General features: G+C 29.7%; 1 protein-coding gene across 2 annotated transcripts in view; it reads left to right on the top strand.

The window, feature by feature from the left end:
- Positions 1–8,598: 8,598 nt before the first annotated feature.
- Positions 8,599–24,339, top strand: part of LOC124360079 (cyclin G) — a 28,739-nt gene continuing 12,998 nt past the window's right edge. Inside the window, exon 1 of one of the 2 annotated variants that reach the window (XM_046813364.1) lies at positions 8,599–8,780. The gene's annotated coding sequence lies outside the window, so the exon portion shown is untranslated. Of the gene's footprint in view, positions 8,781–9,225; positions 9,382–24,339 lie in introns of those variants that run through there. The other variant, XM_046813363.1, reaches the window with a different exon arrangement.

Genomic DNA, 24,339 nt, shown 5'->3' on the forward strand with positions numbered 1-24,339 from the left:
TTTGGAGTTTTCTGAGATTTTTTGACATTTATTCTGAAATGTCATTGGACTTTGACATCAAAGTTCTAAACGATTTGAGGGAAGGGGTTACCACAACCACAACACATGGTATAATCAAATCCCCAGACCTCAACAACACAGACTTATTTAGAAACCTTCTGTTTCAAGCAGGAAGAAGATTGTACAACAAACTCAGACTGTATTAAATTAAAAACCAATAACAAATCATAAAAAAAACATTTATTGTCCAGATTGTTCTAAACAGTGGATGTGAATTTATGGAACATAACATTATATAAATAACTAAATTCAAAATTAAAGATTCACATTTTATAAATTAAACAAACATTTGCATCTTCAATTATTCAGATATCTCCAAGGTTTTACTCATTTATGTATAAATATTATAGTAAGATTTTAGTAGAAAACATGGCTAGTTTAAAATTGTTTTGTATTCAATATTAAAATTTATAACAGAGTGAGCTTAATGTAGTTATATATGATTAAAATGTTTCATTGTTAGTAGATTTTATTCTAAGAACACAAACAATGGAATTTAGACAAAATAATTAAGATGATGGGTTCCTAGTTGTACTAATATTGTCTTTTCTTAGCAGAGGAACAATTAATAGTTCAAAGTTTATAAGTTATTTGATAAACACATAACACATACCATTTCTGTGTGAATTCCCATCATGCCATAAAACATGACCAAGTTGACACAATCATTTAAGGTACAAAATGAAAAATCATGACTATTTTATAGATCTAAACACAAAATACATTTCATTTTCTATGTTCAAACTGACACAAATTAAATCTCACATCTGTGTGAGAGTAACTTGTCACTTAGCATTTAAATGTGTGTTTGGTCCTTTCCTAAAAGATAATCCTTATAAGATTTTAAGTGAGTGTTTTTTTAATGTATGAACAACTCAAACTCTCATTAATGCAGATCCCCAGAGAGTTAAATATTTTATAATAATTTCAGTTTTTATAATTTCTGAGGGAAATATCCTTGGGTGATAGATTGTTTAGTAAGCAGGTCTACCAATGCTTCCTTCACATCCGTGGTTGAAAAGAAAAAATTATCGGTATTGCAAGTTAGTTAACCAATTCTAGAAATTGTTTTATAGTTAAACATGTTTTAACTGTCATTTAAAACCTATTTATTTAGTAAAAACTGTTATTTGGGTACATGGAAATTGTTGAGAAATTAATCAGTCTCTTGTTAGTTGTCACCCATGTAATGTTTTAGTCTTATAATAATATAAATAGCCTTATAAAAACTTGTTCTCCAAAAAAGGTCATACAAATAATCACTAATTCACATAGTTTAGAACTCTGTAAACCTCTTTTTAAAAGTTTAAAAGTTCAAACTGTCATAAATCTGTATGTTTCTAATTTAATTAGATATGATTTTCAAAATCCAGAACTATTAAAACCCCATTGATAATCACTCAAACACAAGGCAGATGAGTTTGGTATTAATGTATTTTAACAGACCAACCAAAACATAAAATAGTCACTCCGTCATTTCTCTAAAAGTATATAATCAATTGTTATCATCAGTTCAAAAATATGACCAAAAGGTTTTCATTAAAAAATATTATGTATGGCTTTTAGACAACTCTTTTTATTCACTGGAAGAATATTTTGTACAAAATCTATAACACTCTAAATCTTATTTATCAAAGTTCTAAGATATCGAAAAATTCTACCCAATGAATATCAATTTTATTGGGAGCTGAACCTGTATTTACCAGATTTAATTTTATTTAAGTTTTTAGCTAGTTTTTTAAAACAGAGACAGACTTAGGTGTAGCTGCAAATGTAACTTTGTTAATAATTTTTTGTGCTTTTATGGCAATATAAAAAATTGTTATTTGATTTGAATAGGAGCAATTAAGCTTTATAGCTATTTCATTGTTTTGGTTGCTTTCAGCAATGAGTAATCGTTGCCTCTGTAGGATAATATAGGTCGGAGGTGCATTTCTCACACAACACATGGTTGTATGGTTTTAATATAGCTTTTATTTGTTTTTAAGACTTATTAAAGTTTGTTTTATCCAAGATGATTTTTGATTTTGCCAGATTCTTCAAACTCAAAGTTTCTCAGCAATCTTTTATAGGCTCTAAAGGCCTGACCACATTGAATAGCTAATGGTCTTATAAGGGTTAACAAATGCAGAGATTAATCCAATTTATTATACTCAGAAGATGAATGAACCAATAAAAGATAAAGCTTTTCTAACATAAAGATAAACATGTGATATTTCCAAATTTCAGTTGTGCCCCAGCTATAGTTTATGGGTGCTTAATGTTAAGATAGACTTGATGAATGGGATTTTGTACTATTATAATGAATAAATTGGTTTTAACACAATTGCTTCAAATTACTACATCAGAAATATTACTACATAATTTTTAAAGACAAGAAGCAGATACTGCAGTGACAATTCAAATATAAAAAACAAGTTCTCCAAAATAAATTTTCATGTTATTTTATATAAAACTATAACTAATTATACAGTTTAGCAATCAATAACTCTTAACCGCCCTCGAATCAACTGCTCTCAGACAACTGCCCTCGGGCCAACTACCCTCAGATCGATTGCCCTTGGATCAACAGCCCTTGAATTAACTGACCCTTTCCAGGAAGACATGACCTCCGCCGTGGCCACAACAGATCATAGAGAAAAAAATAAGTGGTGACACTCTGTTTTTAAATGTGTTAGTGTTTTTTTACTGCAGTACTAGGAATTGTGAATGATGTCTAATGTAGATGAGTAAATGATTATTACAATATAGTTGATTATAAATATAATAATTTATATTGTATTTTTGCGCAATCAGTTAAATTACTTCTACAATGTTTTACTTTCTGAGGTTGAGTTTTACGATTTTAATTTTAGCCAACTTTTAGCTTATTATACCTATGCCCGGTTCCGTAATGGTCGGTTGAGTGGTAGTCTACTGTATATTATCAAACTATATGAGTAATGACGAATATATATATATATATATATATATATATATATATAAGAACTGTATATAATATATAATGTAAAATAATAAGATCATGCTAATTGTTGGTAAATTTATAATACCTCCTAATGAAATGAATCAGAAAAAAATATTTAGCCAATTAGATGATAGTAGTTGATTACAAGTTATATGTATTTTATCATGATATTCAATGAGATATTTGAAGAATTATATTTTGGTCAGCTACATTCTCTTTTAGGAACACTCTTATGGGATAAACCAAAATTCATTCTCTGTTAGGTGTTGATAATTTGTACTGTACCACAGAGCTACAACTTGGTTTGTATCCTCTAAATAGATATTAACAACAGTCAAGTGTGACAGCAATACTAAGTTCATACAAAATATTCGTTGTATGTTTTTGTGAAGGTCTTGTTTGATTTTTTCAATGCTCCAATTCACATTCCTCTTAGTGCTACCCTTCACACCATAGCTGTGCAGCTGATGAGACAATGAGAATACCTCTTTACCTATATCTTTTGGTCTAGGTGTCTATGATGTTGAAGCGATGCAACGAGTTCATTTTGAGCTTCTTCGTCACCGACTTTTTTATCTCCTCAGACGAACATAACTCCAAATTTCAGGTGTCAAGTCTGTGACAACATTAGATCTCAGAGGTTCAATAAGGGGAAGGTGAACTGGAGCTAAACTCAACATTCATGTGGAATCGATCATTCCTACCATAGTTACTTCACTAATTCAGTTTATATATACTGATCAACATTTTTCTTTTATGTTTATTTATAAGTATAAACAACATAACAAAATTAATCACATAAATTAATAATGCAGATTGCAGCACTTACTGTGAAAAAGACTAAACTCTATGTCTAAATGCAACAGTGTAAGGGTTGTTTTTATTATTGTTTGTGCTGTGACATAAGTAATAGTACATTAATCGCATAATAAGGTATTTCTTATCAATATACATAGTGTATATAGAAATGCTTGATAATTTAAAATATAATTATTTCTGTATATATAAAAAGAAAATGTTTCTCTGAAGATATATTCCATAATGCTTTTTATCTGTCTATCTGTGTGTTTTGTTTCAAACTAAAACTTATTGGCATACTTACACTACACAACTGATACTTTTCATATTTATGTTATAATTATTAAGAATATTTAATACAGCGGACATTAAATATTTTTAATAACATTTTAATTACATAAAACCCGTCTATATTCCTCTAATGTACCCCCCCCAAACAAAAATTACTGACAACAAATTTGGGTTGTGTTTTTTTATAAGTTATATGCAAAAATATCAGATAGTAAATAAATTAGCAATATTATAAAAAATAATGATATGATATGTTTCATACCAATGATGTTTCTGTTGGAAATACTGCACTGGTTTTTAACTTCATTACATACTATGTCATTATTGTTGATGGTGTTACTCCTGGTATTTATTATCTAATTTTTAACCAAATATTATAAGTTTATAAGGAAAAATGTATACTTTCTAGTGAAATTGCAGTTTCTTCTCTTATTTGTTCATTTGCATCTATTATGGTTCTTTCCATCTGTCTCATTTTTTACTTGATCTTTTGCACTGTATTAGAAAACATGTCTCGCATATTATTCTTTTTCTGATGCAATCATTTAAGAAAAAAACCACATAATAGAATATATTGCAACCCTAATCATGTCGTAGCAGAGAAAACTGAGTGTGTTATGACATACCTCCATTCAGTAGCATATTCAGGTGGATTGGAATTCCCCAAAGAAGATAGTTAAATCTTAAGGCAACAATATACTTTTATTTAATAACTAACTTTTGTCTTAAATCAAATGCATGTTTCACTGACTTTTATCAATAGAATTTAAATGAAATGGTTGGATTTACAAGTGACAAATTAGCATTAGTAGCTGCTATTTCCACCAAATCCTAACATCAGAATGAATTTCCGATTGGATTATTGGTCGCATAGTGGGTTTTAGGAAACTAGTATCAGGCTCTTTTAAATTTAGACTGGAAAATGTAACTATTATGTGAAAACTTCCTTTATTTTCATTACAATAGTTCTGTAAGTTATTTTCAGGTGCCATAGAAAGCTGCAGGAATACGATCTTGTATACAGTATATTATAGTCTAGCAATTTCCATTGCATGCTTGGTTAATATGTTACAAGTCGGATTAGAAACATTTCTTATACCTGAAATGCATTTCGGGTGTCTTCGGAGGTATTCAAAGAGTAGACAGCTAGTCAGATAAAATAAATATGGTGACTAGTTCATGTTATCCAACACAACACTATGGACAGTGACAACTATAAGCATGTTACTAAATAGATGACAAAGAGAATAATTATTAGATTAATGTTTTTAATAAATTCATGAAACAGTTTGTAGTTTTGATTTGTATTTTCCAAACACCCTGTATTTATAATACACTAGCACTAAATTGTGTTACCTTTGCACACAATTTAATTTTAACAGGGACACCATGAGCATGTACTTTTTAGATGATATTCCAATCAATCCTAAGGTAAGTGATAGTCGCTGATGGATATTAAAATTGTTGTATCCATTTTGAATTTAAGTAGTTGGGAACCCGAAGTCTGGAGGGTAATTTTTTTTATTTCCTCTTAAATTTCTCTCCAATATTTCATGATATTTTATTGAATTGTTCCAATGTATGGGCCAGCATGGAGAATTTCTAAGTCTAACGAGAGACTAAAGTCCTTAGCACACTTGTGATGTAATAAATAGTGGCTTTTTAATGTAGTTGAGTAAAATCTCAATAAAAACAAACCCAGAAAAAGAAAAGCTTCTGCACATAACATGACATTTGTAATGTGTATGGTAACTTGACAGATGAATAACAATAAACATTCACTATTACCTGTTTAAATGTGCATCAATTATAATATTTAATAATAATACTTATTATTCTATACTTTGGCAGAAATTAAAAACACATGAGTCGTGTATTTCCAAAACGTTCCTTGTCCACTTTTTCACAATTGTTGGGGAAATGCAAAAAACTGTTACACTATGTTTTAATAGTTTGCTTATACACTGTATTATACCATTTTAATTATTAAGAATTATAGATTTACTATTAAGGAATACTTTTTAACTAGATTCATTAGTTCATTTGTATTATTTATATGAAAGTTGGATAAGACCCGTTTTGGAATTGACTATGGATAAGGTAAGTTTTGGAACATAACGCTTGGGATGAGACATGTTTTGGAAAAACACAAAAATTTCTATGCATTTCTTTATTAAATAAAGACATTTTTAAATTGAGAAATATACATGAAAAGTTTTTTTAATTTAAAGAAATTTTTTAATAATACTTTTTAAATACTAGTTTATAAAGAAATAAGTTAAATTTTAACCTGGAAAACATATTAAACAGAACAAAATACATCAAACCTACATTTTATGAAATTTAAATTAACTTAATTACTTAGTTTTGCAAAAAGATTATAACACTAAGAACACATATTTTTAAATACATGTGAGTTGTAATGGGTCTTCCAGTTGAGTGTCTGCACAGATTTTTCATCATCTTCTTCAGCATCTCTTCCTACTTCAGCTAGTTTGGTATAAAAAGATAAATTCTCTAGTCGCTCCCATCCATTTCCAAAACGTGCAGTCAATAACTTTTTTACGTCTGTCAATTTAGCTTGGTTAATAGCTCTCCCAGGCTGAATGATCGTAGGATCTAGGGCTTCGTAGGACTTGCCAGATTTCAAAACAGAACGGAAGACATTTAGGTTTGTTCTGTAATTCATCTCTCCACGAACGTAAACAATGTTTTTAACTCTGTTGAGTTTAAGCTTAATCCTTTTACTTGGATTGAATTGAAAATGCCAATTAGCTGGCTTTTTCTGAATCTCAGTAACAGATTGTTTCCAGTCAAAGTTGGGACATCCTTCACTCCCCAACTGAATGACTGTTCCATTCTTGGTAACTGGAATGACTTGGCAACATCTTTGGCTGATTTCTGAAAATAAAACAAAACATCAGTTTTGTCACGTTAATTTATAAATTAATGCAATTAAATAATAAAGCGAGATCTAACAATGATGACGTGTAAGCTAGGATAATGAGGTTATGATTTGCACGGTCCTAATAAGAAACTTATATTTACTTACCTTTGTTTCTTCTCTTTGGTCTTTTTCCAGTTTTCAGGATGACGCCCTTTCAATCTAGCTTCTCCAGGAGAAGCTTTTCTTATTAAACTGTCTTCCATTTCTCACAAACAATGAAACTAGTAGCAATAATTAACCTAGTAACATGAACATTGAACAATGTCAGTCAAGAGTCAAGAGATTTTCCAGATGTTGGGATCTATTACACACAAAAATGACACAAACGTCTGTAAAATGCAGGCTAGCCAAATTTAGGTTACATTCAACACAAAATAATCTTGAAACTAAATTAAATTACAGTTTGTTCTGTAAATTTTGGTCAATAGTAAAAAATCTGAATGGATAAGACTCATTTTGGAAAATTAAATATTAATTTCCAATATGGCTACTTAGGATAAGACTTTGTTTGGAACATAATGGATAAGACGTGTTTTGGAACAAACTGTAAGAGGATAAGACACGTTATGGAAAACTTTTAATATTTCAACATGAAATATTATTTGATAAGAATTTTTTTGGAACAAACAGCCAACATATTAAGATCCGGCTGTAGCAGACGAATTCAGTAATGTATATAACTCAATATCTGATTTTTTGGGATAAGACACGTTTTGTAAATACAGGTTTCACATATCTGCTGATTAAGCCAAAGATTGAGTTTTCACAACCAGTGGTGTATAGCTTACTTGTTACTTATGTAAAATTTCAGCAAAATCGGTTTAGTATTTTCTATGTGATTGATTAACACAAACACACAGAGAGAGAATATAATAGTATAGATATAGATAATATTCAAAACATAAGAGATTGATCTATCCCTCCCCTTCTTGAAATATTTGTTAGATTTGCTTCCCTTCCCATACAAGTGTATCTGGAATACACCAAAGTTTGTTACTGGAATATTTAAAAGTATATTTTTGTGAATAATCATATAAAAAAAAAATCTCAAAGGAAATATTTACTAATAGTTGGATAGCAAACTCAGTGAATTAAAACAGTTTCTGCCTATGCCATTGTGGTAGAGCAAGGCTGATCAAGTAAAGGTAAGAAAGATGCAATAAAAAACTAAGGAAATATGGGTACTTATATTTGGAGGTACAGCTCTACTCATTTGATAATACAATCAAAAACTAAGGAAATATGGGAACTTATATTTGTAGGTACAGCTCTACTCATTTAATATAGCTTCGTTGAGAAAAATCACAATGAATAAACATTCTTTTGTACAAAAAGAATATAGGTTTAGTTTTAGAGACAGGAACTATCTCTCTCTGCCATCTCCATCGAGAGGGTTTTTATATTCCATAGTTCTTATCGTGACCTTATCGTAGCCGCTGCCCACTACCTGGCGACCACCCACCACCACTCACCGATGATAAATAAAGAATCAATCACTGTACTCGTTTGGTTGAACTGTGGCGGGATGGTGTTTGTCTACGCTCGCTTCAAGTGCCTTTTTTTAGCCAGAAAAACTTTTTGTAATCTGAAATAATGTGCGTGAATAAGAAATAGTTACAATCTAATATAACAGATCATTGACCGTTAAGTGGAACATTTTAGTCAGTTTCAGTATTACTTATAATAAGTGGAGTGGAAGCCGAGTGCGGGAATAATTAGGTATGGGGTAGTACCACTATAATTTAGTTTTTTAAATATAAATTTGATTTTGCTTTTTATTAGGTTTCTAATAATTTAATTAACATAAAATATGAATTAATTCAATAATTTTGGATATATTAGTATTTTTTGAATAATGAAATATTACTTTCTTAACTGTTTTCATTTCACGTTTGAAATCTGTAACCGTTATGAAGTCATCCTTGTAAAGAGCTAGCGGAGTAATACAAAACATACGATAATGAGAAATGGTTAGGACGTTGAGACTACAATTTTAGCGGTTAATAATCTACATAGCATTCATTGGTACTAATTAATACAAACATAATACAATATACTTATTATAATCCATGTATTTTTTCTGGGTTTACTCTCTTTTATCATAGAACTATATTGTTGTAGTCGAAAGTGAAAATGCGATGTCAGTCAGATATGTGATCAGCTGTAGACAAGAAAACAAAGAGACGCAAAGACGCAATTCTCTTCCAGTACTAAAACAGCATAGTAACAACCTTGTTCTTATTTCTTAATTATAAATTTCACATCTAAAAACGGACAAAATAGGTTGATATAAGATATTAAACGAGTGAGGTGCATCCGGGTGAGTTTTATTTATTGTATAGAGTTGTTTATTATAGTGAAATCAATTGAAATTTATTTAAACAATTTTCATTGCTCTTGCTAGGCCTAAGTTATTTTATACTTTTGTAACTTATTTTAACTAATTTTACCGTAAATAAAAAGAAAAAGGGCTCAGCAAAATTCTGATTTTTTTAATATCAACGAACTGAAGGCTTTGAAAATGGTTTGAAAAATATATAAATTCTGGTAGCCTTATTCTATCTCTTATTTGGTCTCCTTTTAACAATTAAGGTAATCTTAGAAAAAGTTTTATATAACGGGAAATAATAAATTTTATTACTTAAAATAAATGTTAGACATGATTCATGGTTAACATTTTATAGGCTGTTTTGAAAGCGTAAAGTAACTTCTAAGAGAGGTAGTTCCTAAAGTTAATTAGTTTCTACTAGCTGTTACCCGCGGCTTCACATGCAATCTTAGAACCAAAGTCCTTATATTACTTAGTAAAAGCAGTTATGATGTAATATGATGGGAGTCCTATAAAAATTTTAAAACGTAAGTAGCATCAGGTAGATATTATTTTTAAGTTCGTGGTAAATAGTATCAGAGTTTAACTTAATTATTATATCATGTTTGGCACGTGTAGGAGCATTTCTGGTTCTAATTAATTATATACATAACGTCACAGCTGAATCTGCCTTGTCATCCCCCACAAATCTCAGATCACACAGGTCTCGGAAACTTACTTCGGTCAAAAAGCGTATATTTCCAGTCCTTGTCATATATTTCAGGTCTTAAGATATTTCCAGTACTATAGTAGAGTTTGCCTTGTTTGTTCTGGCGAAGAAGAAATATATATATATATATATATATATATATATATATATATATATACTTACGTAGGACCAAGATGCCTACTTCGGTTAAGGGGGCAATGTACCCAAAACATATGTTTTTTAATTTCTGCCACTAATTACTCTTTTTGTTCATTAAAGTGTCTCCCTAGGACAGGGTTTAAAGAAAATATATTATTAACCCCCTCCCACCACTCTTCATGGGAAAGGGAGGGGGTTTTTGAAGAAAATTAGAATTCTTGTTTTACACCATAGCTGCTTTTGTATTGCACCTATTCCACATTTTTAGATATTTTTTTAAAGCTAATAAATAGCCTTACAAAGTGTAGTATGGAATTTTGTGTAGTTATCAAAATAGGTAAGTGACATTTTATTTTAATTTTTTCAAAAAAATTGTAATTTTCTATAAATGGAAAAAATTATATTAGGAGTATAATTTAAAATATACTTGATCCCATACTACACTTTGTGCACTATATATTGAAGATCATATGTACAAAATATGAGGTCTCTAGGTCAATAAATAAAGAAGTTACGTTGTAAAACGTGTTGGAAAACACGGAAAAAACAAACTTACGGGAAAAGGCAAAAAACTTCATATGTTTATTAGATATGAAAAGTAAGACTATTTACATAATCATTGTTTTTGTGTTTAGTGTAAACATATTTTACACTTAAAAGAGTCCAGCCCCATAGGTAACACCTTCTTTTTTTAATTTCTTTTCTTCCTTTTTCATCTTTTTCAATTTAACTTGCTGACGGTATTTTTTATACTTCAAGTTTTTTTTACTAATTTTGTCTCTAGAATATTGATTTTTAGTTGATTGCTTCATGACTAAATCAAAACTAATAGTCTAAATCACTAAATTGTTCAACAAAACACAACAAACACATGTTATTCACAAAGTGAGGTTAGAGTACAGTAACTGGAACTAACAGCTGATCACTGACAACAGCTGATTTACTGAGTGATTACCACACATAAAAAAGCTGGGATCTTAGTTCTGAAACTATGACATTCTAATATACTGAATACAGCAATAAAAATACATTAGTAATGAATAGTTATATGATATATTATGAATAGATATATGATATAAAGCTTGTCATTTGTAATGGCCGATTGGAGGAGAAAAAATCAGCTATACACGCTAATAGATTTTATTAAAAAAAACACACTTTTGGCAATGATAATGCAAAACCAATAATTGATTATTGTTTCCAAACATTTTAGAAACTAAAAAATAAAATAAAATTTTTTTTTAGAAAAAATCAATTTTTTGGGTACGTTGCCCCCTTAAATAGTGCCTACATTTACATTAACTTACCTACTATGTCACAGTTTAGCTTGCCATATTGCCTTGATCAAATTTTATATACGTTCGATTATCTAGTTCTCGGAAATCTACTTTGGTCAAAATCGTGTTGACATAGTTGAGTTTGCTAGGACTGAAAAGCCTATTACGACCTAGGGGAAGTTCTACCTACTTCATATGTATTTCTGGTATAAGGGGGAAATCCTTATTAAGGTTATGCAACATTCCAAAATAATCGTTATTAAAGTTTTGCGTTACACTTGTTTTTTGGACTGTAGCCAGGGAAAGAATGAATCATTAAGGTACTGTTAGTATTCATTTCTCTGTTTTTCCGTAAGCCATTGTTAAACTGTAATATCATAATGTCAAGGAAGCCCACCAGTTTAAAGTAACTTATGTGAAAACATTCATAACTTTGTTCATTAAGGTTAGTTTTATAACAGTATTTAATGCATTAGATGATTTTAATTCGTCACTGGTGAAATCTGGAGTAAAATTTATATTAATGTTTTATTTACTATCTGCATTACACTAACGATTAAGCACTGTTTACTTATTATTGGTAAAATTCAAATGTAAACAGATGTTTTAGAATGTTTGTCGATCTATAGCTGTCAACAGCTGTCAAAATACGTTTCGATCTTATCATAACATTTGAATGTAAGTAAACTAATTTTTCAATTTTAATTCGACTTTATTTGGTGAAATGAATGTGGTTTGGGTGGTAAAAAGCACTCTAAATGTTAATTCAGACCAAAAGCTATACCTGTTCCAAATTTCAGCACAATCCGTATAGCAGTTTCAGCGTGATTCGAGGACAAACCTCCAAACATCTAAATATCCAAACATTCAAACTTTAGCATTTATAATATTAGTGGGATTTTTCCAAGGAATCTACCATTTTAAATTTGATTTTTATGTAATAAGGTACATAAGCTTCAATAAAGAAAGTAGGATATATACCTATAGGTTTTATATTATTTAGGCCTATTTATCTGGCTAGAATAGATTCGCAGACTCGGTTTTTTATATAGATATTATCAAACGATATTGCTTAATTGCACCTCTTGATATAATCAAATGATGTTGATTAATTATATTTAAAGAAAATCACCTGTACCAACTTTAAACACATTTTCAGATTGCAAACATAATATTTTGTTTTGACGTGAATTAGTCTAATTAAAATGATAGGCACATCAAAGTTTATCAAATGAAATAGTGTTGAAGATGATGAAATGTGTTTTTCTTTTTTTCAAGATTTTGGTTTTTTTATAGTTTCTTAATTATTTAAATGAGATATAATTGCCCTATTTTGGTGGTTAAGTTTTCTTTATAATTTTTGATATTATGTCAATGTATGCATTATATTAATTACTTTAGTTTCAAACTTACATTTTTATTTTATTTCAGATATGTCGATTTGAATTGATAGTTCTATTATTCAATATATGAATTATCAATGATTATAATAACTGATAAAAAATAACTGGGACTGCTTATCATACTCTACCCATTGATCTCTTTATAATAAAATGAACGAATGTTTTGCTAAATGCTAATTTTGAGAACAGCTAGATCAACTTGTAATCAAAACTCTCACATAAAGGTTGATGTTTTTCAGTTGAAAAAAATTGTTGCTAAATTTTATAATTTATTATATGAAAATAGAAAACAAACTAGACTTTCTAAAAATTATGTACCAGTTTAGAACATTGGTTCAATGTTACCTCTAATATGGGACTGTGATTCCTCTTCAACTTACTTAATGGGCTTTATATGAGAATACCCAGTCTATTTCTTTCTTTGGTCTGTTGTATAAACTCGTTGATTGTTATTACTTGATACTTTTAATTCACAATTTTTCAAATCTCTGTACTTAGTTATCTTTATTAGGACAGTTTTTAAATCTTGCAGTTTGAGTGACCATAGTCTGTATAGACAAGACTGTAATTAATTGAGTCATTCTACAAACTAACTTAGTCATTTTTCTGGTTCAAAGTAACAAATTATCATTGCTCTACTGATTAAATTATAATAACTAGCCTATACTAAGGCTGAACTAGTGTTCAATTGAATTTACATTACTTAATCAGAATAAATGACTGTAAATGATAAATATTAAAGTATTTACTAACATTAAACAAAAATCAAAACTTTATTTAATATCTCTGGTTTAAATTTTAGGCTGCAGTATAATAAGTGGTCACCAACACAACCAGATTATGATTTTTGAATTATTCGAATGTTCGATATTTATGATTATCCAAACGACTGAAAGCAAACTGTCAAAGACTAGAATAAAATGTGAAACCAAATAATGTAATTGATATTTCAAAGAATAATATGGTTTTTCTTGTTTTCAATCTTACAAATTAACGTATATATATATATTATATATATATATATATATATATATATATATATATATATAAAATTATATTAATATATACAGGGTGAGTCAGAAATATGGTAAAATATTTTAAGACGGGATTCTAGAGCTAAAAATAAGAAAAAAATGTTATATAAAGGTAGGTCCGGAAACGCTCCATTACTGAGTAATGGCTGGCGAAAGATTTTGCTTTGTTTTCAGTTCACCTGGTGAAATTAAGTGATTCTGAAAGGTTTTGTTCTTACTTTTTTACTCAAATAAGATGGTTGTATAAAGAAAATCATCTGAAAAATCAAATAAAACCACTCTAGAGGTTGTAGTGTGAACAGTTTTTGAGAAAAAGTATGAAATTTGCCAAAAATCTAATAACAAAAATACCGTCTTAAATGTTTGATGTCGAATAACATTGTTAAATGACCAATAAACAAATTATTTTTCCTAATACAGATTGTAGAGAATTTAATTCTGAAAACAACCATAATAAACAAAGTTAACTAAATGTGTAAAAAAGTTATGATATTGACTCCTCACGTATCACACTACACAGCAAACGTTTGCTGTTTTATAATAAGGAATGAGTATCTGATTGGTAACAGCTAGTAATAATTAATTGTTTAAACAACAACTGTTTAAATAATAAATATTTAGCTGGGCATTTATTATTAGATGACATAATATGTCACCTCATTGTTGAACAAAACAACAAACTGTAAAGATACTATGTGCTTGTGTTAAGTATTTTAACTAGTTATTTCCATCCATTTTATTAGTGATGTAGTGTTGTGTGTTTCATTTATTAAAAATGGAAGGTAATATTTATGTGTTTTCAAACTCTGATTTAGCAGACATGCATTTTAATGTATGGTTTGGAATGCTGCAGTAGTACTTCAGCAAGACGTCTGTCTAGCAAAAGAACTTTCCTAACCGCAGGTGTCAAAGCGCTAAATTTTTGCCACTATTCATCAACGCCTATCTGAAACAGGTTCTTTGAAGTCTTCGGAGCATAGTAATGCAGGCATCGTCCGATCATGTAGGACTATTGAATTAGAAGAGTTGGTTCTTAATACAATTTATGATTATCATGAAAACAGCACTAGAGAATTGTCACTACAGTTCAATGTCAGCCAATCAAGTATTCGGAGAATACTACACGAGTACCAGTTACACCCATACCACTTCCAGCATGTCCAAGCTACTCCATGTTTCAGCAACTCTTTTGCCGCAAGACTACGCTCCCCATGTTGTTTTTGTCGATGGCTTCTGTTGAATGTGCTGATCCAAACTTTTTGAATACAATTTTGTTTACCAATGAGGCTCACTTTACAAGAACAGCTATCATTAACTTCCATAACAACCACATTTGGGCAGACAGAAATCCTCATGCTATCAAACCTAATCGCCCGCAACATCAGTTTTCAGTAAATGTTTGGGATGGAATCTTAGCAGATCATTTTCTCGTATTCGTGCTTCCTCCCAGGCTTAATGGCGTGGTGTACTTGAACTTTTTAAGAGACGAGCTACCTAACCTGCTTGATGATGTACCTCTGCATATGCGCCAAAACATGTGGTTTATGCATGACAGGGCACCTACGCATTACTCTCTGGCTGTTCGTGGACACCTAAATGAGAGTTTCACAAATCAATCGATAGGCCGAGGTGGACCAGTTTCATGGCCAGCAAGATCACTGGACTTAAATCCTTTGGACTTTTTTACCTTTGGGGACATTTAAAAACATTAGTTTACTCTTCCCCAATAGATACCACTAAAGAACTCCGATTAAACATTTATAATGGAATAGAAACCATTAAGCAGACACCTGGAGTTTTTGAATGGGTCCGAAACTTGATGAGAAGACGCCTAAACGCGTGCATTTTGAACAATGGAGGTCATTTAGAGCATCCTTTTTAATCTTCCGGTGAGACTAAAAGCAATTGTAGATGTTTATTGTATTTAGAAATAAACTTTTGAATTAAAAATGTTTATTTTTCACCAGCTGTTACCAATCAGATACTCATTCCTTATTATAAAACAGCAAACGTTTGCTGTGTAGTGTGATACGTGAGGAGTCAATACCATAACTTTTTGACACATTTAGTTAACTTTGTTTATTATGGTTGTTTTCAGAATTAAATTCTCTACAATCTGTATTAGGAAAAACAATTTGTTTATTGGTCATTTAACAATGTTATTCGACATCAAACATTTAAGACGGTATTTTTGTTATTAGATTTTTGGCAAATTTCATACTTTTTCTCAAAAACTGTTCACACTACAACCTCTAGAGTGGTTTTATTTGATTTTTCAGGTGATTTTCTTTATACATCCATCTTATTTGAGTTAAAAAGTAAGAACAAAACCTTTCAGAATCACTTAATTTCACCAGGTGAACTGAAAACAAAGCAAAATCTTTCGCCAGCCATTACTCAGTAATGGAGCGTTTCCGGACCTACCTTTATATAACATTTTTTTCTTATTTTTAGCTCTAGAATCCCGTCTTAAAATATTTTACCATATTTCTGACTCACCCTGTATATATATATATATATATATATATATATATATATATTAATATAATTTACAAATTAAAAATAATATATAATTACAACATTTAATTACCTCATGTATTTTCAAGGGTAAACGTGACTGCTTGTGAAATAAAGAAGACACATACGTCACTGTTCTTGTTGCCATTAGTCAATAATGAAACACATGATTTTAATTTTAAATTTATTTCAAAACACAATGTTACTTTGAATTATTAATTTTAGACCGAACTGAATTAAGTTTTATGCTTTTAAAATCATATTATGATAAAACACTTTTATATGTGAAATAAATGTATTTGTTTCAAATTGCATAAAATAACAAAATTTTTATATTTTGGAATTTTGATTTAGTACAAATATACCACTTCTGAAGGTATGGTTCCACCCCCCTGAAAAAAAAAATATGTATATATAATTTCAATAAACATTGAATCACAAAAAGTACTTGTTCCGCTCTCACTTGCTGGATAAATGTGCTACCATTACATTACAGAGCCCTTACTTTTTACAATTCAATTATTTTGTATTTGGCCGTATCTGCCACATATGCATTTATGATTCAATGTTTATTGAAATTAAATTCGGCTATTGCCATTTATACAAATTTAATTAATGTATATATATATATATATATATATATATATATATATATATATATATAAATAAGTTCCAAATTTTCAAAAAAAACCATAATAATTTTACTTATGAAATTATGCAAAGTAAAAAATACAGATTTCAATGAAAAAATTATATGTCACAATACATAATCAAATAACTGATATTATTTCTTATATTATACGCTTCACCAATAAAGGTAATTTAGTTGCCAGCTCTTGGGTTAAAAGTACCCCATATTTTACTCTTTGTATACATTTTTCAAACAATTGCCTATTCTTTAGCTATTAGTTTGAATATTTTGTAAGGCCACTATGGCCTGCATTTTGAAACCTGAAATATTATTCTGAAACTTTTTTTGGAATAGATCAGAATTTGAGGACAGTTTTGTTGAAATTTTGTATTGTATAAATCTAATAGAATCAAATATGACTTGGGTATACTCTTTTTTCTAAAAAACAAATCCACGAACAATTAACTTGATATAATAGAACCATGTTTTTTATGATACTACTTATTTTGTAGAGTAATTTCTGGACACTATATTGTTTAACAAGGACTAAGGAGATATGTGATATAAGGAGAGTGAGAAATAGCTTTGCTAACAGCATGTGAGACCTAGATGGCTTAGAAACTGATTTAAGTAATGTCTGTATCAGATTAAAATATATGCTAAATAATAAAATTATATTTAATAAATATTATCTTACACTATAAAGTTACAATGTCAGACAATAGAATTTTTTTGTAAACAAATGAAACAATAAAAAATCAAACATTGCCCAATTTTTTTAAAATTTCCTAAGAAATACAGTCAATGCATTTTTAGGTTCATCTCATTGTAAAGTTTACAGAACCAATGGAATTAAGTTGTGTTGAACAGAAAATTAATACATTGTACAAAATTAGTTTATTGACTAGGAGCTAAATTATTTAATAGTCAAATCTCTAAACAGATGGTAACAAACATGTTGTCAGGTGGTGCTATTTTTAAAAGATTCGCACATGAAAACCTGATTGATGAATGATTTATTTATAGCACATGAGTAAATATTATTTGGAACCTAATGAGTGAATGAGGTCAGTAAACAGCAACAACCAAAGTCAAAATGAAACTGTTTTCTGTTTTCAAAAATGAATCAATAGAAAACAGTGATGTTGAATGACTTGGTGCCTAATAAGGTTAAGGCCAATGAATGTTGTTGTTGTATTGAAGGCCGACTGGTTGCCATTTTTATACTTGAGCCCAAACCTTACTTCATATTTACTAACATTTTGGTTTTAAAATACCTGTTAAGAGAATTTCCAAATATTTAACAACTTCTGTGATGGAATCAAATAAAAATATACACAATTATAATTAATATTATTTGTTATTACTGTTTAATTAGTCAGAAGTAGGTATTTAAATTTACTTATTTTATTTTAAAAAATACAAGAAAGTTATTTTGTTTTATTATTTTTTTTATTATCTCCCTTTGAAAATAGAAATCGGTTTAAATGTTTTAAATATGAACAAAGTCAAAGAAAATTTGGTAATATTAGTAAATATGAATATGCCTATGAGTAAATATGTCTTATGTTAATAAATTGTAATGTAATAAGAAGATGTTATACATAATACAAAAGAAAAGAAAATTATACGAATTTTAACCATCTACATTTTTAGATATATTTAACACTGACTACCAAGTGCCATTGTTGCTAATATTCAGAGTGTTATGTATTAGCCAGTTACAAAAGCTTAGTGGGTTAATTAAGTTTGTTTATAAAAACTATCAAACAAATATTAATCCTTTATTTTTACTTTAGTTAATGTGTTCTCTGTAAAATTATAAGTAATAGATTTAGGTATAGTTATAATTAAATCACTTTAGTAGTAAGCAAATGATAGGTAAAATCTATCAACTTATATATTAATTAACACTCTACTTTAACAAACAATAAAACATGATTTTAAAACATAACACTATCACATATTTACTTCAAAACTGTATTTGCACTATTTATAAGAAAAAAACATCATAGCAAGTTGGAGACGGACTCCCTTTTCACATTTCTTGCAGAAGTTTCTTCTTCCCCAATTTTTATACACGTCTTGAATATAATAACAAATAAATAATGTATTATTTGTAATAATCTAGAAACAAATAACAATTTCATACTATGTAAACACAGGCTGTCTGCACTGATGAGTCCCCCATTAGCTTTATTATTATTAAAGGCCATTGACTACCAATATAAGAAACAAACGATACAATGATCGTAAGGAGACATTGTAACATCCAAATATGAAGCATGTTGGCTAATCATGCAGTCTGTAGTCTCGATAACTGAGCATCTCTGTAGTATATGGACATCAGCATGTCTAGGAAAACTGCCAATGTCCGTGTTGTACAGATAGCACTGAAATAGTTCAAAAATATAGGATGTGCTACCTCGAAATGCATTTAGGAATAAATCAATATTTGACTTAAATGTTATTGCACATCGTACTATTAGATAAAACGATTGTTGTCTGTTTAATTTATTTATCTTGATGCGAGATGGTTAGCAAATGTAACATTGTTGTGAAGAATAGAGAGTTGATCTTAGATTTAGTTGGCACAGAAAGCTCGCTTTTATAATCTATTGTACAGCGAGATGACAAATAATGTTGTTTTGCCTGGAGAAAAAGTGGGACCCCTTGTCCCTATTTTGTTTGTTAATCTGGTGGTCAGTGGTGGGACTGTCAGGAACAGTAGTAATTGGGATTTTTGGATGTTCCTGGTTGTGATAAGTCTCGTGTGTTTATTGTGGGGTGCCTTTGTATGGCTTTTTACCTTTTGACTACTAATCAATAGCTATTGCACATGTTTTTATCTCTTTTATTTACCTTGTTGGTCTTATGTAAGACGTAGCCACGTTATTAGTGGAGCGCAAAGTTAACTGTAATATTAGCTAATGTACATAATGTTTACATTTTAACTCTCAACTCCATTGTTGAACTTATGTAAGGGTGGAGCTACTCAGTGGCTCTATAACGGTAGCCATATTGGGTGTAGTGCTGAGTAGATGGATCTTCAAAGTATTTACCTGTAGAACTAGGGTCTTGTTTAATTATGACGATATTACATTATAAATTAAATTATTATTAACTTGTTTGGCTGCAAATTTTGATTATCTAATCTGATTCTATCACATTTATTTTCCCTCCGCTAGTCCGTCCAATTATGGCTCTTCCAGTAATGGAAGAGATCTGGTCTTGACCCTGGAGATGTTTATAGATGGAGTACCATATGTTAGTAGGCCACACTCCTTACTTTCAGTTGACTGTCTGCCAAATGCAGCAGAATTGAAATAACTCCTCGGCTCTGCCTCTTTTTTTAGCAGAACCAATTAATTTGAACAATTACATTGACTTAGATTTACTGATGTTCTGCTAACTAATAATAAATATTGTGAAAGTAATCATTTTATTTTCATACTGTTAACACAAGCATTAAATTAACTTTCTATTTGGTGGTGATTTGTTTTATAGGAGGTAAATTATCAACAAGTAAATCACTAAACCATGTCATCTAGGAGTTGAGAACCAATTTCTACTGTAATAGTGCATAACAAGTTTTTTCATGAAATTTGTTGAGAAATTTTTAAAACTTGAAGAAATTGATCATCAGTTACAATAGTTTAGCTGGAGATCAGATTGGGAGGAAATAAAGTGGGTTAAAAATATGAAATGGTAATCTTTTCCTCAGATTATGGGTTTTATAGCTTAAAACCAATTGGCAGACACATAAATAGTTGTATCTCTCTCACACAACTAGATGAAGAAACTGAATGTCACCACTCAGTCTGTATATGTCTTGGGTCTGTACAGTTAGCTGATACTGATTTAACATTTATTTTTGGTTTGATTATTGGTTTTAAATGTATCAGATTAGGAAAAACATGATATGAGAAATAATTATTTCATATTTTTTTACGCATTTGATACCCTTCCATTTTGAACTCCACCAAAACTAGTGTGACAAATTTTCTCTATTGATTTCAAGAAAACTATTTTTGTGCTTATACAATGCAAAATGACTCTTGGCTCCTGTACTAATAGAAACCTTATTAGAGTGACTTATCGATGTTTTATGATTTAGGCTAGTATAAAATTGGTGTTTTCAAGAACTATATTCAAAATATTCATAATACTGATCCTTGGAACAAAATAAAAAAGTTCTTACTTTAAAAAGAGATTACTTTCCAACTGTGTGGCTCTAGACAAGTCTAGAACTCATTAACACGTTCATGACGACATATACCACATCAGGTACACAAGATCTTTCACAACTGCTGTTGTATACCTAATGGGGTACACACCAGGCTTTTGTAAAGTGTATTGTGCGCCTGATGGGATACATGTTGCTATGCATTTTCTTATGATTGTTTTTATTGTTTACCCGTCTTGGTGGTTTGTAAAATATGAGCCTGCGCTTAACGAAATACCTCGGACTATTGTATACGCGGTTGGGTGCACGATTGCTTAATTTGTACGTACCCCTTAGGATTCACAGAAAAACATTGGAAAACATATTTAAATAATTTTTTTGTGCAAAGTTGTGAAGCCTACATACATTTCTCGTTATACTTAGATTTTAAACGTTAAAAAACAACAACTACGGTTTTTTGCGATTACTATTAAAAAATTTTACAGCATATAAAAGGTCGGGAAATTAGCCGTCCTCATGAATGTGTAAAATATTTTTGATTTTTGTTGATGTTGTGTATTAGCTAAACTTATAGTATATATTTTGAAAAAAAGCAAAAATATAAGTCCTCAAGGTAGGCAAGTAAAGTTAATTCAAAGTCACAGTTACATCTTAGCTCAAAGGCAAATTACAGAACTAACTAGGAATTCTCATTCGGCAGTAAATAACTTAATTCCATTTAATGTTCTTTGTGAGCATATTTTTGTATAGTTTAGTATTTTGCAAACTAAACAACTAATATGTTATCCATGATAGATAACATGACCCTTGTGGAGATACCGGCCATTGATCTTTGATCACCACTCGTGATGGTACTACTATAGATTAATGAAATTGCATCACGTTTACAACAGTCACGTTCACTTTCTTTTAGCGGAAGCAATTTTTTTGTACTACCCCAGTTCCATTAAAAATATACTGAAAGAATAGTTTGTTAATATATCATAAATCCATCACATATTTGAATATATAACCATCATCGTAATATTCAGTGATTGAGAAATGAAAGTAAAAAATATTAGTTATTTGAGGTCCTCAATTTTTGCTTTATTTGAAATATTGATGTAGACAACTTGTTTTTCTATGGTTCTTGCAGACACAATCTAAAAGAAAACATATTTAAGGATTAAAGCCAAATCAGTGTAATTATGAAGATAAAAGGCATTGTGTAATTACAATTTTACGAGAGTATTTTTCCTCAGTACTTTATAGAAAATACTTTGATACATTAAAAAACTAATTTTCAATATTTTTAGCTGGTCTCAATCATAATTCTAGAGAATCGTGTATTTTTTATTTATTTGTTTTTGTAAAAGGAGAGACCTAATTTTAAATCTTATTCTGCCCATCCTCATGGTCCACTGTATTGGGCGAAAATCTTGTCAAACAGAATAAAGGAGAGAGTACATACAGGACTAGGTTGATGGTACTGATAAAAAGTGCTGTTGTCACATACAGGATTTCACTCTGCACGATCCCCAACTCAGATCCAAAGTCAGTTGTCAGACCATTCGGCCATCAGCATTCCTGATGGTTTATGTGTATTTATGTATTATTTTGAGATCTTTAAAATCAAACAGGCTAAATCTCAGGTCATTTTGTTCAAGTAGTAAGAGAATAGTGGTAGTTAAGTATCAATAACTTCAGGTATTTAACCTAGGTAAAATTATTATGGAGTGTCTAAACCTTATCAAAATGGCTAATCTTGCATTGTCCTGTTACCACCAACATACATTTTGCCCTCTTCCTGTTAAAAATTAGTAGAAAAAATTCCCTGTACCTATCTAAACAGTTAAAATCAGGTTTTGGAGTCTTTTATTATTTTTCTAGGTGACAAAATTGCAAACTCCTCTGAAAGATTTATACAACAAAGAAATCAACTCATGTAGGAATATTTATAATGCTGGTTTCTTGTAAAAGTTGTCAGAAAAGAGGTTTTTACCACTATAAGCACGTAAAAAGTTATTTAGTATATTATATATTCATAAAACTGAAACCTAAGAATACTGTTTATCTAAATCATAAAAGTTGCAACCATGTGAAATTTCAACTTTGCAGGTCAAGTAGTTTTTGAGATAGAAGTATACAATGGTAGAAGAAATAATTTAAAATCAAACTACTAATAAAATCAGGTTATGGAGCTATCACCACTTAGATTAAGAATACCGTATCAGACTAAACTTGACTTGGTCAAATACCTCCCAAGGAAGAAACGTGAGCTGTGCCAAAGTGGGAAGTGGGTGGTCTTCACCATTGCAACATGGCTCTCCATTCTGTAGTACTTATGTACAATCATTACAAAAAAATGTACTATTAATACAAAAAATACAAATGGCTCATGCCAAATCTTTCCTGTTTCCAAAACTGAAGACATTGAGAGGGACGTGATATGAATAAGTTCAATTAAATATACCACTAATTATTGTTATAGTTTATTTATACATAGACTATATATGTGTTTGTATATACAGAAACATATATATGCGTTTATACATAAAGAAACTTATATGTTGCATTAAAAAAAATACTTGTTGGTCTCTTAGAATAAGTACAGTTGCAGTTTACTCCAATAATTATTGTTGTAGTCTTTAAATTTAAATTTTAGCTACGAGAAATAATAAAAATCTTACTAATACAAGTCTCTATTTTTGGATATAAATATTCAATATAAGTTGTTCATTAAATAATGTATAGATAGCTACGAGAATCCAAAAAGAACTTGATTATACAAACCATTTGTAATATTTCCAAATCAGTACAAGATGTAAACAGAAAACAAATATATGAGTAAAAATAACATAACATTCTAATGTCTATAAAAAATTTAAAATACAGTAAATCCTAAATCTAAATATGTGTAGGTAGAATGTGTATAATTTAATAGGGTTTTAAATGGCAAAACTATCAATTCAATCTAGTAAACAGTTTCATTACGACCAAATGACTAGTGCACATGTGTTTTGCTAACAGAGAAATCTACAAAACAATGTTGCATAATTGGTAGATTGCATCTTT

The sequence above is a fragment of the Homalodisca vitripennis genome, chromosome 4 (genome assembly GCF_021130785.1).
Source record: "Homalodisca vitripennis isolate AUS2020 chromosome 4, UT_GWSS_2.1, whole genome shotgun sequence".
Lineage (NCBI taxonomy): Eukaryota > Metazoa > Arthropoda > Insecta > Hemiptera > Cicadellidae > Homalodisca > Homalodisca vitripennis.